This window comes from Trachurus trachurus (assembly GCF_905171665.1).
Source record: "Trachurus trachurus genome assembly, chromosome: 23".
NCBI lineage: Eukaryota > Metazoa > Chordata > Actinopteri > Carangiformes > Carangidae > Trachurus > Trachurus trachurus.
Window position 1 is genome coordinate 6,038,006 of NC_139912.1, and position 19,571 is coordinate 6,057,576.

At 44.7% G+C, this 19,571-nt stretch overlaps 1 protein-coding gene across 1 annotated transcript in view; it reads left to right on the forward strand.

Moving 5' to 3' along the window:
* Positions 1–19,571, forward strand: part of celf2 (cugbp, Elav-like family member 2) — a 228,946-nt gene that overhangs the window by 118,666 nt on the left and 90,709 nt on the right. The gene's annotated exons all lie outside the window — the stretch shown is intronic.

Sequence of the window (19,571 nt, forward strand, 5' to 3'; positions counted from 1 at the left end):
TTTAACAGGCCGAGCCGACAGCTCCAGTGAGTTTCCGTGGTTACCTACGGTCACGCTGCCACTGAAAGTAAAAATTGGCGATGCAACATGGCCGCCTCGGTTCGGTGCGCCCCCCCCCTGTATATTTGTAACGACTTATAACAACTCATTCTAAGGTACGACAAAGCTTTCATTTGTATGCGGGTGTGATTCGACTTCAGTGAAATACGTATTTATGAAAGCGATATTTGATTTTTGCTAATAAAAAGCCAACTAAGTTACATACTGTAAGGTAAATTATGAAAAATCTGGGAAACCCTGAAATTTGTGTCGATCTGTGATAAAACGTGTATATTTGTATCAGGCCGGTGCTGAACTGCTACAAAATGAAATGATTCATGTATTCAAGGGAGTATAAGTCTTGAGTAAAGTCTCAAGTTCATCACCATAGTGACGACGATTCTTCCTGTGGTCCATAAACCTGGACTAAGTGGGTTTTCATTCAGGTCTTTCTCTGTTTTTAATGAGCCAATGAAGAAAAAATGCAGAGATCAGAAGACGATACCTTTGCTGCTTTTTCATCTTGCACTATGTTCGCAGTCTGCACCTGGCCTCTCTCTGATTGGTTTTAAGAAGAACGCACAAAACAGAGTGCTAGGGCCAAAATCGAGTGGAAATGTTTAAAATGGGACTAAAAGTCAAGACAAATACAAATCTTATAAAAGACAAATCCCTTAATTTATTGTCAGAACCAGTCCAAGTCCACGTCAGGTGTTTGCTCAGCTCCACCTGGACCTCTTCCCTGAATCAGCCTTCAGCAGATGAAGATTGTGAGTTTAACCTGTAAACAATACTGTTGTCAGAGTAGATTAACAGACAAAAACAGATTTTGAAAAGAAAAAAAAAAAAGCTGTTAAACAGGTAAAAGCAGCTTATTCAGACCTGGTGTTAAATATAAAAAAGACAGATAAAGACAGCTTCTCCAGAAGTGAGAGATAAAGACGGATGCAGCAGATTAGGCCTAATAAAACAGAGCAGCGTTTATCCTGCGCAGCCAAATCGTGTTGTCTAAACAATAACAGCTGCGACTGTGGAGTTCACAAATAGCACCGCAGCATTTTCACATCGTTCTCCTCGTGCCAAAAAGAGAAGAGAGAGAGAGAGAATAATAACTAAAAAAAAAAAAAAAAAAAACCCAACAAAAACCCAGTTACATTACAGGCACTTAGGAGCTGGATCAGAGCCGCCGCTGCACGCTTTTCCTCATGTGGTTAACATGGAAACACACACACACATACACACACACAAGTTAGCGTTAGCATCACTTTAGGGCTGCAAGATACTGTCAACCGCTGAAAACAGTCCCATCAGAGAGAGAGAGAGAGAGAGAGTTGCCGTGGCGACGCCATCGCCACAAATTGCAAAATTTCAAACATCAAGTGAAAAGTTAAATGGGAACAAATGATAGATTTGGTGAGGATGGATCCAGGCCAGAGGGAGGGAGAGATATGGAGGGAAATAGGATGCAGATGAGCCCTCCTCCTCTTCCTCCTCCTTTTCCTCTTCTACTCTTCTTCTTCTTCCTCCTCCTCCTCTTCCTCTTCTCCTTCCTCCTCCTCTTCCTCTTCTCCTTCCTCCTCCTCTTCTCCTTCTTCCTCTTCCTACTCCTCTTCCTCTTCTACTCTTCTTCTTCTTCTTCTTCTTCCTCCTCCTCTTCCTCCTCATCTTCTCCTTTTTCTACTTCTTCCTCGTCCTCCTCTTCTTCTTCTTCCTCCTCCTCCTCCTCTTCTCCTTCTTCTTCTTCTTCTCCTTCTTCTTCCTCCTCCTCTTCTCCTTCTCCTTCCTCCTCTTCCTCTTCTCCTTCTTCTTCCTCCTCTTCCTCTTCTTCTTCCTCCTCCTCCTCTTCCTCTTCTCCTTCTTCTTCTTCCTCCTACTCTTCTCCTTCTTCCTCCTCCTCCTCCTCCTCTTCTCCTTCTTCTTCCTCTTCTTCTCCTTCTTCTTCCTCCTCCTCCTCTTCTACTCTTCTTCCTTCTCCTCTTCCTCTTCTCCTTCTTCTTCCTCCTCCTCCTCTTTCTCTTCTTCTTCTTCTTCTCCTTCTTCTTCCTCCTCTTCTCCTTCTTCCTCCTCCTCCTCTTCTTCCTCTTCTTCTTCCTCCTCCTCCTCTTCTTCCTCTTCTTCTTCTTCCTCCTCTTCCTCTTCCTCTTCCTCCTCCTCCTCCTCTTCTCTTTCTTCTTCTTCTTCCTCCTCTTCCTTTTCCTCTTCTCCTTCTTCCTCGTCAGCATTCAAACTTCATCCTGAACCAATACGACGCTCTGGTGTCTGTTAGCCTGCAGGAAGAAGAGAGAGAGAGAGAGAGAGAGAGAGGCAAACAAGGATAAAGTGAGAAAACGTAGACGATGGGTGAGAGAGCTAGGGAGACAGTGGAGAGAGAAAGAGAGAGAGAGGGAAGGAGTGAGGGAGAGAGAGAGATTGAGGGAGTGAGAGAGACGGAGAGAGATGGTTCATTAAACATTTAGAGGGATGGAGAGCAGACAGGCCTCTCCATTTCTCTCCTCTCACTGTTTCAGGAGATAGGAGGCTGAATGTAGGTCTGCCTTCACAATACACTCACACTCACTCACACACACACACACACACACACACACACACACACACACACACACCACCGTTAGTGAATGCATTGTGTATTCGCGCGTGTTTGTGTTGTTTTTTTTTTTTTTTCCGCCACACTGAAAATCCCCTGTTTGTCCCCACAGGTCTAAGATAATGGCCTGAAAATGTAACAGCACGACCCTAAATATAGCAGCCTCGGTGGTGTAACGCTGCACTTAATCCCTGTATCACTACACACACACACACACACACACACACATATACTATATACACATGCAAAGACAAACAGGCAGAGTAATGCAATTCCAAGGTTAGCCAAAGGAATTACATGTTAGCGGAGCTTACCCGCAGTGTATCTGCCTCTCCATATAAACTGGAGTGTATTTACCCTTGTACACACCTCTGTGTATTGTCCCATTTAGCACGGTTTCCACTCATGCATCCTAATGGCCCCAGAGAGCCGGGGAGTCTCTGCTGTCTGTTATTAGTGAGCAGCACAGATCAATAGGCTCTGGGACTGCAGCGCTAGTAGCCTGTTAGCACGCCTCCCCGCCCGCGCCCCTCCCTCTAACCCTCCACCCCCCCACCCCCATTCAGAGCCACTGAGCCGTGGCTAACACCGCAGCTAAAGTGTTTGCTAGTATAAAGTCTCTGAAGTGGTGGAGGTGCACCTGTGCCCGCCCCCCGCTATACTACACACTGCAAAAACTCAAAATATTACCAAGAATATTTGTCTTATTTCTCGTCAAAATGTCATTTCTAGTCAAAACAAATCTCATTATACTGAAAATAAGACTCATCACATAAAAAGTAGCTTGTTTTTAGACACATTTTACTTCTCTCAAGCATATTTTTTACTTGAAATAAGTAGAAAGATCTGATAGTGGGGCAAGTTTATTACAAGCACAAAAAACTTGCTTTCACTGGCAGATTTTTCTACGTATTTCAAGTGAAAAATTGTTTGAAACAAGTGGAAAGAGATTAGTTTTGACTAGAAATGATACATTTTGACAAGAAATATGACAAATATTGGAAAGATTTTGAGTAAATGTAAAGCTACAAGCTCAGAAGAGGGTGAGCAGTCAGACGGCGCCGATGACGACCACGGATGGGGTGGGGGCTTCTGATGTGGCATCGTCCTGGTCCAGTCTGTGGGTGTTAAAAAGGGCAGATTCACTCAATTCACCCAAACAAGACAACCAAAGAGAAAAGCAAGCTGCAACAACAACAAGGTGAAGGGAGTTTTCATCTGTTGAAAAATTGGACCTAAAAGAATTTAACAACATTTTTCCACCCAAAAAAAAAACAAAAAAACAAAAAAAGAAAGAAGAAAAAGCAGTGTCCCTGATAATGCCCACAGACCTGACTGTGTCTGTGCTCGTAGGGGACACGTTGTTCTGCAGGGGAAAAAAAGAAAAAGCATCATTTTCAATGAGCGTTAATAGAAATAAAAGCTTTGCAAACTGGTTTGACACAGGTGGAAGGTACGAAGCTGGAGAATAAGGTTAAGGTTTTGTTGCGAAAACCATTTATCTGTTTTAAACCCGCTTTAATCAATATTCCTCACATTAGCATCAGACTCTGTGATCGCTCAACGCTGCCGAAATTGTGAACAATTATTATCCAATCCTGCAGTTTGGTTGGTGGAGCTTTTGTATAGCCTCTCGTTGTTTTGAGTACTACTTTTTATTTAATAGTATTTTTTGGTACATTTAGCTTTACTGTAGCTTTTCGTGGCTCTCATCGACCCTGTCCGGTTTAATGGAGCATCGAGCAGCTTGTTCCTCAGGAGAGCAAAAACAAGAGCTGAAAGGAGAGTTAACGCTCCAATAGAAAGACGTTAAAGCAGGAAACACGTCAGAAAAGTAATGATATATACATTTATTATGGATGTGATGCATTGGTACTTATTCAGGATTGACTCTCACAGCGCTGGTAGAGTCCGGGGGGAGGCTGCCTGATCGATCAGATGCAGCGTTTAACAAATATTCACCAATGAAATCTGATACGTTTTGATGATTAGGATCATTATTAGTATTATTTTTATTATATTGGGGGTAAATGGTGTTTTAAATTCCCTCAGTCTGAGTATCTATAAAAAACGCACACAAGAAGAAGCAGAAAAATAGATTAAAGATCCTGAATATGAGCTCCAGATCTGATCCAGATACAGTCGTAAAAATAAAAAAAAGTGGCCCAAAAATGTTGATCTGACACTGTTTGCATCTGGGATCTCTCTCACACACACACACACACACACACACACACACACACACACACACACACACACACTGGGCTGTATGCACACACACACACACTGATGCATAATGAGGCCTCTCTCCAGTCCATCAGCATATGTCAGCATATGGCTCCGTCCTCAGAGACTCTGTTGAACAGACTGATCCAGGTTTGATTTTGCTCTGGAGGTCCTGACCTCGGATGGATGGAGGGCAGAGGGAAAAAAAGGGAAAGAGGGGAAGGAGAGGGGGGGAAAGGGGGCAGGGGAAAAGGAAAAGAGAGGAAAGAGGAGAGAGGAAAGGAAAGAAGGAGGATGAGGACGTGTGTCTCTCCAAACAGCTGTCAGCCTAAACTGTCTCCACCCGTTGACCAGCCGGATGCTGTTGTTACTGTCGGGCTCCCGCTCCCTTCAGCACCCACTCACCGTGTGTGTGTACATGTGTGTGTGTGTATACGGGTGTGTGTGTGTGTGTGTGTGTGTGATGCAACATAGGACCATATTGAGCCATCTGTTCCGCTGCTAATTGGTATGCATGACAATGTTTTTCCAACTCATAAAACCTAATGAAAATGAACACCCCACCCGCCCTAATATCCCTTAATGCTATCACCCCCTCTTACCCCCCCACTCCTCCTCCTTTACCCCCTCCTCCTGTACAACATCACAGGCATTATTACGCTGTAGTGGACATTAGCCAACCCCCTTTATTTTTCCAGAGGCACTTTCAGTCCAGGGGTGGAGGGGTGGAGGACTGGAGATGTCCCGCTGCTCTCAGTGGAAATCCGTCAGCCCTCGGAGATCTAAAGACCTTTCTACCCCCCCTCATACCCCCCCAATACCTCCATAAACTTGGGGCCCAGACTGTGAATTGTTCTAACGTTAATGGAGCGGTGGTTTCCTGCCTGGTGCTGACAGCGCTCTTCACAGAGAGAGACAGGAAGGATGAAGGAGAAGAGAGGAGGAAGCTCTGGTCTGCAGAAAGGAAAAGAGGCAGTAAACGGAGGAATTATATGAAAGGCAAAACAGGTTTAAGGTGATTAATGAGTAATTAGCACATTAACCTCCGACTCTGCAAACAAAAAGAGGGTGTTTAAGGATCTGGCTGAAACAGCTTCATGTTCAGTTTCTTGGACTGGATTTAGAGACTTGACTTTGACTTGTCTGAGCTAAACTGATCCTGGTTTTGGTACATGAGGTCATGACCTGAGACTGGATTTGAAGCTTTTGGGAGGATAACTCAGATTCAGACTTGGACTTTTCCCAACAGATCTGGATCCAGGTGAATCTTCACCTGTTTCTTATTGTTTCTTATAAACTTGATTAGATTTGACAAGAGTCGAGAGGCTTGGCTTGGATCTGTCACGATTGAATTGAGACTTGATTTGGGGTCAACAAAACCTAAACTTGGACTTGGTTTCACAGACTTTGGACTTGTTTTGGTTCTGTCTTCTAGGACCTGAGATGGGACTTGATTTTAGAGTTTGACAGGACTTGAGCCTGACTTGATTGAGTTGTTAATGGTGTTTTGAGACTCGTCGCTATTGAACTGGACTAAATCAGACCAGACGTGGTGAGGACTTGGACTTGTCTTTACTGAACCTGTCCTAATCAGACTTAAAAGACAAGACTTAACTTCAGGAGTTGCTTGAAACCTGATTGGACTCTGAAAGATTGGATTTTAATCTGGATTTTGTGTTTTGTATGATGAAGATATAATAAAACACACATGTCCTATCTGCACTGATTAATTAAACACCTTGGGACTGAAGTGAAGAGAGTAAAAAAGAGAGAAAACAAGCAGAGTAGACGAAGCTGGCAGAGCTGCACCGTCCGTCCACATGAACCACAGCAGGGACGACGCTGGAGAGGAGCCGTGTGTGTGTGTGTGTGTGTGTGTGTGTGTGTGTGTGTGTGTGTGTGTGTGTGTGTGTGTGTGTGTGTGTGTGTGTGTGTGTGTGTGTGTGTGTGTGTGTGTGTGTGTGTGTGTGTGTGTGTGTGTGTGTGTGTGTGTGTGTGTGTGTGTGTGTGTGTGTGTGTGTGTGTGTGTGTGTGTGTGTGTGTGTGTGTTTGTGTGTGTGACACCACCACTGAAGAATGTGTTGTACACGTGGACAAAAAACACCCCTTTGGTTGTGTGTTGTGTTGTGTTGTGTTTAAAGGGAGCCTGAGGTCAGGACACGCAAACACACTCGGTCGCAAAAGCAAAAGCAAAAGCAAGCAACCACCATGAAATGATCTACGAGGGAAATTACAGTACGAACCAGAGCTCACAGATGTGTCCTCTCCCACAGAAAACTTACTACACACACACACATAAACACACACACACATAAACACAAAGCATTGGCCTCTTTTACCAGCCAATAAATAGGTTTCCTGTGGCTGTCTTGTCTCCACCATCCTCTTCTCCTTCCTCTGTGGTCCTGAGTCTGTGCGGTGGTTTATTAAAGTGTCAGCGGCGGTTTGACTCCTGCAGCGCTGACACGTGTGTGTGTGTGTTTCTGTGTTGTGTTTTATTTTTTTGTTTTTTGTTTTTATTGGCACCACGTATGAAAACAGCGTCCTCGCCAAAAAAAGCGCCCGTGGAGGTGAGATCCAGGCTTGTGTAACCTCTGCGCCGCGTTCGGAGGCGAAGAGCTTCACTCCACAATGGATCGTAATTGTTGTGCCGGAGCCAGTTCCACACAAAAAAACGCACTTGTGTTGTTAAATCAGCGGCGTTTTGTCGTTGGCAACCAGCCTCCCCCCTCTCTGTCTCCCTCTCCCTCTCTCTCTCTCTCTCTTTTCTCTGTGTGTCTCTTTGTCTCTCTACCTTGCTCCCATTACGCCATTTTTCTGCCTCCACCCTGTGGTTTGCTGCTCACTCGCCCCCTTCAGAGGTGTCACGACCGATGTGCGTGAACACACCGGGTGGGTTTATTGTTCAAGCCGGGGCTCAGCGGTGGAGGTGTTACATGTTGTACTGTAAAACAAACACACACAGATAGACACACACACATGTTTGTATTGCTATCTTTGTGAGGAGACTGGTTGACATAATGTATTCCCTAGCCCCTTACCCTAACCTTAAAGGGGCATTGTGTAACTTCTCCTGTTATCTATTCACGAAAATCGATTATTTGGTTCAAAAGTCTGTTTTTCATTAATCAGTAATCCCCCCCATCACCAAACTGAAGTGTTCCTTTCAGCTCTGAATGAGCCGTTCATATCATTCATATCTACATGGAGCGGGTAAGCTCGGTGCTGGCTGCCATGTGGTGTCGCCATGTTTTTACGTTCAGTGGCAGCGTGACGGTAGGAAACCACGGAAACTCAGTGGAGACACCGGAGCTGTCGGCTCAGGTGGAGGTGGCGTCTGTGAAAAGTCACCGCGGTAACGCAGTGAGGAGGAACGGAGCGTTACACTGATGCTGCATTCACCTGCAGTCGGGCAGACGGCCGTCGGTAACAAACCAGATGTCATTTTAGTCACAGAAGTCGAGAGAAAGCCGGTAAAACGTGGGTCAGGTAAACAATACCACATCGCCATGACAACATATTGTCACGTGTATTGTTTTGCCTCGTGCTGACGGACCACTTGTTTACATAGAGGCTTGTTTATGCCGTTACGTGCAGCGGCTGTCGTCCGTCTGCCGTCTGCCCAATTTCATGTGAATGCAGCATGAAAAATACGATTGAGTTGCTTGCGATCTACAACTGCAACGCTAGATGGGAGTAATTCCTACACAATGTACCTTTAACCATCCAAAACAAATGCCTAACCTTAACCATTACTCTTAACCTAACTTAAACCTAATTATAATAACCTAGTTATTATAAAGTCTTAACCCTCAAACAGCCCTTGGAAGGGGTCTGAGAAAGTGAGAACCAGCCAAAATGTCCTCACTTTCCCAAAATGTCCTCACATGTATAGCTGTACAAGTACATAAACACAGAAAGAAGCTGTAAGACTTTTGTTTGTTTTGTTTTCACTCGTGTCCCAAATCTGGATCGGTGGAGTTGAAGCCGCACCAATCTGATATGATCCCCCCGCCTCTTTCCCCTTTCCCCAACTCAACTCTGCTCCTTCTACCGTGCGTTGGTTGGATCGGCCATTGTTGGCCTGTTTTGCGGAGAAGCATTAGTCAAATGGGCCATCATCCCCGTCGGCGAGTCAGATGATGACTTTTGGCAGAATGCAGCCACAGCGCCATGCCAGACAATCAGAGCCGATGCCATTTCATCACGCGGTCGCACGCGCATACGCACGGCGCGGGCAAACGCACACACGCGGAATCGCACTGCAAAACAAGCTGTTTCTCATTAAGCCCGCAAAACATGAGAGATTGAGTGAGAGGAATGGTTGGAGGGATGAAGGAGGAGAGACAGGGAGCTGAAGGCTTTTTCCCAGCGAGAGATAAGAGAGAGAGAGAGAGGGAGAAAGAGAGAGAGCTGGCGGTGGTTTAACAAAAAAAAAAAAAAAAGCGGTGACACACCACAAATCCAACGAAAGTGTCAAGGGTGAGAGTGTATGTGTGTGTTTGTGTGTGTGTCTGTGTGTGTGCAGCCGGTGCACTGTCATCCAAAGAGACACCCGCCCACCCAACACCCAATACCTCCAGCTACCCTCACCCCATGCCCCCTCCGACACTGCTGTTCCCATAGCAACAAGATACAGGAAGGAGGAGGAGGAGGAGGTAGAAGTAGAAGTGTGCTAAAGATTATGGAGGAATTTTGCTGCTGCTGCTGCCTGGATTTGACCAATCTGGTGTTGAGGCTTTAAGATGCTCTAATTCCTTTTTCCCCCCTTCCCTCTCTATCACGTGCACACACGCACACATGCACACACACACATGGAAACTTCCCAGTCAGGCCGACGTGAGCTAGAAAGCATAATTTTAGGGAGATATTTCCAGGAACTGCACTGTCGAAGAAGTAGAAGGAGGAAGAAGTCTGATAAACTAGAGCAGGTTTTTCAAAATAAAAGACCTAATAGAAATATAGAAAAAACAAAACAAAGGCAAAGTGTCGGACAAGAAGCAGAGGTCGTGTGATCACCTTTCAAGTGTGAAAATGTGCATGAAACTCACTTTCTCATTCGCTCCCTCCCAAGAGGAAGAACTCCTCATCGATTCCCGTGACCCTGTGACCTTTTACCGCGGCGCCTCCATTAAACCCAGTTTTCGATTTTCAAATGAAAACAATCTCCTTATTGTTTTCGTGATATACACACATTTGTCTTTTCTCACATTCCTGCTCCCAATAGATGCAAACCTATTGATTATTGGTGACCAGACCTCTTTCTCACATTAACCCCCAATATAAGTTACTCTAACTATCAATATGTGACAAGGTCTATTTCTCTTCAGTTCACAGAACAACAATTTTCAACAATAGACTATAATTGCATCTTTAAGTTTTTTTATGTGTTGATGCAGCCATTGATTTCCACTGAAATACACGTTAGAGTTCAGGCTCAGGTTACTTTATTGTACCCATAGGTACAAAGTGTAAAGCATCCATTACAGCATACAACATAAGACGGTAAATAAAACCTTTTTAACCAATTAAAACAGTCAGATCAATTAGAAGTGATCCAGTGCTAATCAAGATGCCAAATTACCCAATAAATACTGATAAAAACCTACAAACTTGTAATGATTCAGTAATTAATCAAAGTTCATCAGCTTTTGTGCATTAATATTCATGACCAATCAGTTGTTCCCTTTATCAATAATCTTACGTTTTACCGTCTATCAAATGTCCAAAACAAAATAATGAAAACATATGTAAGGGGATCCGATTACAATACAAACATAGTATAATTAGCATTTAAGGTACTAGTATGACCCTTAAATTTATACCTGTTAATTTATACTGGAGAGGCCTTTTACTTTGTTCTATTAAAGCTCAATAATGTACATTAATGTCCATTAACATAGACTGATATGGCCCTTTAATATCGACTGCATGGCCCTTTAATGCAGACATATATGGCCTTGTAACTCAAACTGTTATGGCCCTTTAATGCATGTGTATACGGCCCTTTAACATCCACTCCGTGGCCCTCCAACACTGAGTAGACAGTAATAATCCGAGTGTGTCTCTGGATCAGGAGGTGTTGAGCTGACAAGGTCTCAGACATGTGATGGAGGAGGAAGAAGAAGCCTCCTCTCCACCTCAGATCTCAGCTCCACTCTAAGTCTGTAAGTGGATCTCCTTCCTGCAGACGTGCATGCATGAGCGTATACTGTAGCAGCAGAGGAGGAGGTTGTGCAATGACTTAAATAACGGCTTAAATAACGCACACGGCGCCGACTGTGGAGTAAAGATTTGCTCTTCTTTTAAAAGGAAGTCATTCGACAAAAAAAAAAAACATGCTGTTTCTTTATGAACTGTGAGGCAGTTTTTTTACTATATATAAATGAAGGTAAGAAAAACCTTCAGCTTGAATAGAGACGCAATAGAATTATTCAAACACCGATTTCCAGTGTAACCGGAGTCTTTCTTTGTCGAGCTGTTCTCGGCAGCTTTCACTCAGAAAAAGCGTTTGTTGTGTGTCAAAACGCTGCAGATTTTGTTTAATTCTGACCCCGGACTGTACTTTACTCTACTCCTGCTGCGGTTCCTCTGCCAACAACACAACCCACTGAGGACAACACAACTCAGAACTGTGACAAGGACTGCTGCTGCTGCTGCTGTGATTGATTTCTATTCAAATCATACTTTTGAATGGATTCAGGTTCAGTTTAGAGTTTGATCAAACAGCACCAGTCTGTGATGACCATGGTTTTATCATTACTAACAATTTGACACTATTGATACAGAGCTACCTTTTATTATGTAGTGTAGTGAACAATAAGATATCACCAGCAGGCTTATAATCGATCACCAACTGAATTTACAAGCTGCATTTGAAGCTTTTCCATCCCATCGCTGGCTCCTGTAACTGTTTAGTTATTTCCAGTATAATTTTTATTCAAGTGTCCATATCAGCACAGGTTTTGGTTCATTTTTTTCTACATTTTTTTCCCGCCTCAGATCCGGCACCTGCAGCATCTTAACGAGGCGGCTTCATTTCTAAAGGAAACGTTGTGGGCTCCTCCGGCGTATTAAAACGTGCAGGAAACTATGAGACATGAGAAACGAGCAAAATGAGACCCATTTCACTAGTATCTGTGTGTGTGTGTGTGTGTGTGTGTGTATATGCAAGTGTGTGTGTGTGTGTCTCCTCTCATTAGCAGGCGGCGGTGTGCGGTAGCTCGTTAGCGCAGAGCTAGCTGAGCGTCGGGGCACCGGTGCAGCTTCATTAGCTACTGTGACATTTATCTGATCGTTTCCCCGCGTCGCATGTAACCGCCACGTCTCCATGGCAACCGCACATGTGTGTTTTTCTCTCAAACACACACACGTACACACACACACACACACATACACAAATATATAAAGGCAATCATACAGTCTCACACTTGCAGCCGGTCACAGTCATTCAGAGGTGTTAGCTCCATCAAAGCTGCAGCAGAGAGGAATAGATGATGAATATATGGAGAGCTGTGTGGCTGTTATCCCAGGAGCTGCTGCTGCTGCTGCTGCTGCTGCTGCTGCTGGAGGTGGGTGGGGGAAAAAAATAACCGCTTATTGTAAAAGTTCAAGTGAATCACACAGGCGATATCACACTCCCTGGTTTTGGCTGGAAACGCGGCCCCCGGGAGCCCGCTCACCTCCGCTGCAAGTCGCTCACAGACCAAACTGAAAGCGTTCCAGATGAATCAGGGAACAGCACTCGTTTTCACTGATCCGCCATCGCACCACCACCACCACCAGCGACAAAATCAGCGGGATTCTGGGTAAAAAAAATGAAAAAAAAAGGCAGTAATGTCATGTCACGGGGAAGCTGCAAATCTCAGAAGCAAGAGAAATGTTCAGGACTAAGAAATCAAACTCTGGCTTCCTGCTGATTCTACATGTCTATGTAGTTTTTGTGCATTTATGTGCATTAACCCCATTCAGGTGGGGTTGTGTTGTGGGAAAAAAGCCCCTCACATTGACTTTATACATTTAATATTAGCAGCTAATTATTTAGAAAGTAAAGTTAAAGTAAAAACGCACTTACAGTTATTTTATCAAGAGTTTAAGATGCTGTGTGTGGGTGCCCAAACATCCCACTGACTGGCTCAGTTCTGATTGGTCCACAGAGGAGCGTGACATCACCTTTTTTTCTCAGTTTCGCCCACTTTAATCTGTCAACACCAAGTAAAACAACAGAAAGATGAAGTATAAGGAGAAAGATAAATCACATGTTGGTCATTTATTTGAGACCGGGTGTGTCACATGTGACAGTGTTTCTATGGAGATCTGTAGGTGGTTTACAGTAGATAGATTTTCTCATCTTAGACTGTGTGATATTTGGCATTTTTTGCAACACAGAGATGTAAAACTATGAGATATTCACGATTAGAGCTGCAACAATTAATCGACTAAATTAATTGTCAACTATTTTGATAATCTAATAATCGATTTGAGTAGATTTTTAAGAAAAAAAAGTCAAAATTCTCTGATTTCAACTTCTTACATGTGAATATTTCTGGTTTCTTTGTTCCTTTATGACAATAAACTGAGTCTCTCTTTGGATTGTGGACTAAACAAGACATTTGAGGACGTCATCTTGTGGTTTGAGAAATACTGATTGACATTATTCAACATTTTTTTTAACATTTTGTTGACCAAACAACTAATCGATTAATTGTTTAAATTATCAAGAGATTAATCGATAATGGAGTCTGGAGTCTTCACCCTCCTGGTGTCTGTGACGTTTCGTATACATGTACATAAATCAGGGAAATGGCGGCAATGTTGACGACAACAGCAGCAGGATGCGTCCGTTTTCCCTCTGAAGGTGACAGTGGTGAAGCCTTTTGTTGTCGTCCACAGTTTGTATCAGTTTGAGTTCGTGTGAGGAAAAAAAGTTGTGTACAAATCTGTCAAGGTGTGTGTACGAGCGAGGGGATGTGACTGTCCAGGTCTGTCTGAGTGTGTGTCCTAACAAGCCTGTACGCCAGTGTGTGTGTGTCTAGGTGTGTGTGTGTGTGTGTGTGTGTTTGGCTGACCTTGGTCCCCCTGCTCCCTCGGGGGGGAACTGATGTTTCTCACTCTGCTTGTCAACAAGATTAGTTCCCCTGTGGGACCGTTACACACCCTGCAAACACGCTGCCAATGAGAAGAAGTGTGTGACAGCTCGGCCCTTCCACGAACCCACAGACGCCTGTGTGTGTGTGTGTGTATATGTGTGTGTGTTTGGTGTGTGTGTGTGTGTGTGTGTGTGTGTGTGTGTGTGTGTGTCGCATTTGAGGGGTTAAGGGAGTCAGTGAGGATGTGTGTTTTAGAGCAGAAACAGAAGGGAGAAACAGCAGGGGGATCAGCGCAGCCAGCCTGAACTGTAGCCTGTACGTGTGTGTGTGTCTTTGTGTGTGTGTGTGTGTGTGTGTGTGTGTGTGTGTATGCATGTGTAATATGTGCGTAATGCGTATGCATGTGTGATATGTGCGTATGCATGCGTGCACATGAGCCTGGTTTCTGACAGAGCCCACGCTGAGCTCTGAGCTGTGCTTACTTCTCGCTCATCTGCATCCCTCTCTCCCTCTCTCTCTCTCTCCCTCTTCCTCCCATGCTTTACCTGCCTCGCTCGCCCGTCCTCTCTGTGTCTCTGCTGTTTGCTGCACATTCCTGTCAGGCTGCCTGCCTGCTGGACTCCAGCTGTGAACAAGGCAAACACAGGGGAGAGGCAGGCAGGCAGCGAGTGGAGTCCAGGTAGCTCATGGCTGTCATGGCTTCCTCTTCAGAAAATGTATTTTATTTTATTTTGATTTAAAGCAGAAGTAAGCGATCCGGTCGTTCTTGTCAGCCGATGGAGTTAGCAGCCCCCGCCCTCGTCATGGATCTATTGGTCCTCGTCCCTACGTCACCACATTCACGCGCATCCCTTGGCTGCACACACAGCCCTTCATGCCGTTCTCTCTCCTCATTGGATAAAGCTTGTAGGATACAAGGAAGTGTACAAGACGTTTTCTCCTCGGCTTACAGCAGAGCAGAGTGACTGACAGACCCACGTGTTTCAGACCAAACACTCTATGTAAGCGATTGCTGTCGGAAGATAGAACTATTTAAGACTTATATTAACACAAATATTCCGCTTACTTCTGCTTTAAGGAGGACAATGCACATTAATGGACATAATAAAGTGTAAAAGTGCCAGTGTTAGCCAACAGCTAGTTTCCGACTGTAGTCCTCCTGGCAAGGTGTTAAAAGCCATTAAAATAAACACAAGGACATAACAACAGAATTCGTAAAACAGGAAAAACACACATGTATCCAACAGAAACCAACAGACAAAAAAACTACAAAGAGAGACAATTAACATGACGCTACTATGACAAAAGAAAAAGCAAAAAAGACTGTTTATGGATGGATAAGATGGATGAAGATGCAACAATGCAAGACCAGGACAGGGTTTCTTGATGGAGTTGTGCTATAGAATGGATTGGGAACACAACGAAACCAAAATCTAGTATAGGTCCCACAGGGGAACTAAACATGGAGCTTCCTTCCTTTTGTAACAATCCACCATAAACACACACACACACACACACACAGCCACTGATTTGATAAATGATTCACAGCCGATGTGAAAGGTGCAACCTGCAGCAACCGAACACACACCACACTCTGCAGGTTTCCACTTTTAGCATTTCCAAACTCCATGTTTTTTTTTTTGTTTTTTTTCCCTTCCTGCAGCTTTAATGTTTCGCCTCCTTCTAATCTCATTAATCTTTTATCCAGGCGGTTGCAGAAGGACAAACGTTTACAACTAGATGTTAAAATGTTAGTTGAATGTTAGTTGTTGTTGTTCCTTGAGCTAGAAAAGTGGAAATGAATGTTGGATTTCAATTTGTAAAGTGGTCAGAGACTGGACTGGACTCGATGTCAGTTAAAGCAGCTGTTTGTCGACAGATACCAGCTTTTTGTCTTTAACGTTTCTTCCTCTGCCTCTGTAGCTTTCTGCAACTCCAGTTGGTCCCTTGGTTTTTCTAAATAACAAACGACTGCTTGAGAACAAAAAAAAACACACACACACACACTTTCTGGACCATCCTGTCTTCTCCGGCTCCATTTCCTCTTGAGGAAGCTTCTGCTTTTCTTGGCCATGGAGACGTGGTGGATGCAACAGAAACTGAAACTGACACCAAACGGCTTCTATTAGTCTGAATAAACCATTTCTTTCTGCATCTTATAACTCAAAAAAAATCTCAAAACTCATTTGTTAATCGAGGCCACCGTCTTATTCTGGGGAGGGGCTACGGCAGCTAACGGCATCCTGACAGAGGCGCCGAGACGAGATTGATATTGATCTCTGTCTCTTGTCTCTCTCTTTCTCTCTCTTCCTCCTTCGCTGTCGGACAGAGAGCCAATTAGTGCGTTTTGCCGACACGTGGAAAACAATCCCTTTAGCGGCGGCGGCAGCGGCGAAGGTCTGAGGAGCGGTGAATGTGAAATGAAGATGATGAATGAATAAATAAAACAAGCGTCATAAGGTTTTTATGGTCAATTCTGTGCAGCTGCTAATCTAATGCGAGTGTGAGGTGAGGGAAGAGCGGCCCTCAGCAGCTGCTTCAAACACACATCCACACACACATACACACACAGGGTGTAGATCAGCCCTCAGTCACGGCCCTGTGCTGCAGGGAGACTGGAGTGATGGAAGCAATAGTTAAGCCATTAAGGCAAACAATTGGCTCAAATTGAGAGGGAGAGCGAGAAAAGAAGAGGAAGACGAGGAAAAAGAGGGAGGGAGATGGAGAGGCTGTGGCAGGGAGTGGATCCACTCAACGACTTAATCCGAGCCCCAGGACACTCTCCTGCTGAGCTTCACACACACACACACATACACACACAGACACACACACACAGACACAGACACACACTTACAAACACACAAAAGCTCTGCCTGCTTGCAATAACACCTTGTCAGTCTTGGCCACGGGGGCAATGGAAGAGGCGCTCATTCCTTTGTAGTGAGGAGGAGTGAGGAGTCACCGACTTCCAACCACCTCAGGAAAAAGAAAAAAAAGGAAAGAAAAAAAAAGGACAGAGCCGTGCAATCTGCACAAGACAGCTCTGTAAGTGTTTCGTATACGCCTTATGGCTGCGAGTGTGAAGCTATTCATTGTCTTAAGCCGGGGTGGAGTGAACGGTTAGGGAGGGGGGGTGGGGAGGGGGGTATTGGGGGGGGTCGGGGGGGGGGGAGTACAGGGTGGACAGTGTCCTGTGGCTGCTCCTCTGACACCACGCTTATTGTATCGTCTCTCCCCGCGGACTCGCTCAATCCCCGCAGGCCGCACATAAACATCCAACAATGAGGGATTGTCTCCAGCTATTCTCCCTCTTTTCTGCTCTTTCACTTTCACACACACACACACAGACACACACAAACTCTGCATGTGTGTGTGTATATGTGTGTGTGTGAACCCAGCGACCGCCAATGCAGCTCGTCCGATGCAGTCGCCCTCGCCGTTTATTTCCCGGTGATCTGGGTGAACCAACTCCTCGCCGTCGCCCTTCTTTCCTCTCCTTCCTACCTTCCTTCCTTCCCTTCTTACCTTCCTTCTTTCCCTCAGCAACCCCCCCCCCTCCGACCCCTCCACCACCCTCCTCTCTACCCCAACCAACCTACAGTACAATTTATCGGACAGCTTAGCGAGGAGTGGCTGTTGCCCCGAGGACTGTTAGCGCCGGTCTGGCTCGTTGACTCCTTCTCCGGTTCTGGCGTTTTTATTTGACATGTCCTTTAAGTCCTTTAAAGAATTGGGCGTTTCTGCCGAGCGCCTCGGCTCGTTCTGCAAAAGATGGATGGCCCGCGTTCAAAGGTCTGGATGCTTTTTCCTTTTTTCCTCCCTCTCAGTCTCTCTCCATATCTCTCCCTTCTCCTTCCTTCCTTCCTTTTCTTCCTTCCTTCCTTTCCTCTCCTCTCTCTTTCTCTCTTGCTGAGCTTTATAGGGTGGTATTAGTGTTGTCAGCTAACCAAGCTTGGGGATTTGGCTTTGTTTTGTTTTTGCCTCTTAAGATAATGCTCTTTCTCTTTCCTGCGGAGAATAACAAAAGGGAAAGTAGAGCAATAAAACAGCACAGCCATTGACTTTGGTTTCATTAAATTGGTTTTCAGCCATCTTAAATAGACCACAGGCCTTGATGGCAGTGATGTGTATGTGTGTGTGTGTGTGTGTGTGTGTGTGTGTGTGTGTTCATTCATGTGTGTGTGTGTTTGTAGCCATGTGCGTATGATTGTTCTCCAAACACAGTCACGCTTTGCCTCACGCGTGCTCGGGTGCTGTTCTCATCTCCGTCAGGCCCTCGCTGTTGAAAGCCTTTACTCGCCTTCCTTTATTCGTCCCCCCCCCCCCAAAAAAAAAAAAGAAAAAGAGAGGAAGAAACACAGAGACAGAGAAGACGACTTAGCATTCCTAACGCGTGGACAGACGAGTGTGTTTTGCGGAGATAAGTGTTGTTACCTCAACCGTGTTTTTAAAAAAAACGGGTGAAAAGCACTTCACCTCCATTTCTGAATGCATTTCCAGATGTGGAAATACAACCAGACCGATCGGCGTGTAAAGCATCTGTGTCCTGTTAGAGGGCCGCAAGGTTTTACTGTACTGGTGCTATATCCTAATCCCACACACACACACACACATACACAAGCTTACGTTGACACACTGCTGCACGCCGCTTATCTGGCACCCATTCATACATGGAAACACTGTCACATCCAGCGCCACAGACGGAGATGCACATGACATTCATATAGTGTCACCACTCCTCATATACTTCTATAGATAGATAGATAGATAGATGGATGGATGGATAGAGGGATAGAGGAGGATTTGCTGACATCCTGAATTGATCCATCACTGCATTTCCACGATATAAAAAAAATGAAATAAACGCATTTCGGGTCAGAGCGATGTGTCAGTTTGCTGATGGGCTGGGTCAGTAGTCGGTGTAGATATATATATTTATATAGATATATATATGAATTGCCAGCTTCAGGGACATCAGTGTGTTAAACCTGAACTGAAAGCTGTCTCGCCCCGCTCTAAGGAGCTGCTAAGGTAGCTGACAGAATTTTATTAGTGTGGCTCTCGATGTCTAAAGGCTGTTTGAGAGGCTTTTGGACTGTAGACACACCGCGGTGCTAACTTGAGTTATAGTACTTGGGCCTTTTTTTCCCCTTTTCATGCTAATTGACTCTGTCCGGAGGAAACGCTCGACTTTTTAAAGGTCTTTAAAGGTCCCATATTTTTTTTTACACTTTGCTGCTGCATTTGAAGTTTGGATTCAAAGACGCTCAGAGCCTCTCTTCTGATTGGTTGACTGCTCACTGGGTGTTGAAATATATAGAGGGGATTTCAGAATGAATGAATCCTGCGAGGTTTCATGGTGGCCAAGTTGTGACATCACAAAGTAACAGGAAGTCGTCACTGCTCATTTTAAAGGCTGTGGATGTAGACTTTTACAGTGTTAATATAACCTTAAGTTGATTTATAATCACACTAGACATGGACATCTACCTTTATTTTGAAGGAGCTTTAATACAAACATCTACCTTTGTACTGTATGGAGCTTTAAAAACCTACTGGACTGTCTAAAAGATGCTTTGTCACTAGGTGTTTTTTATTATTTTTTCCGTAGCCAAGAAGTTAAGTATAAAGAT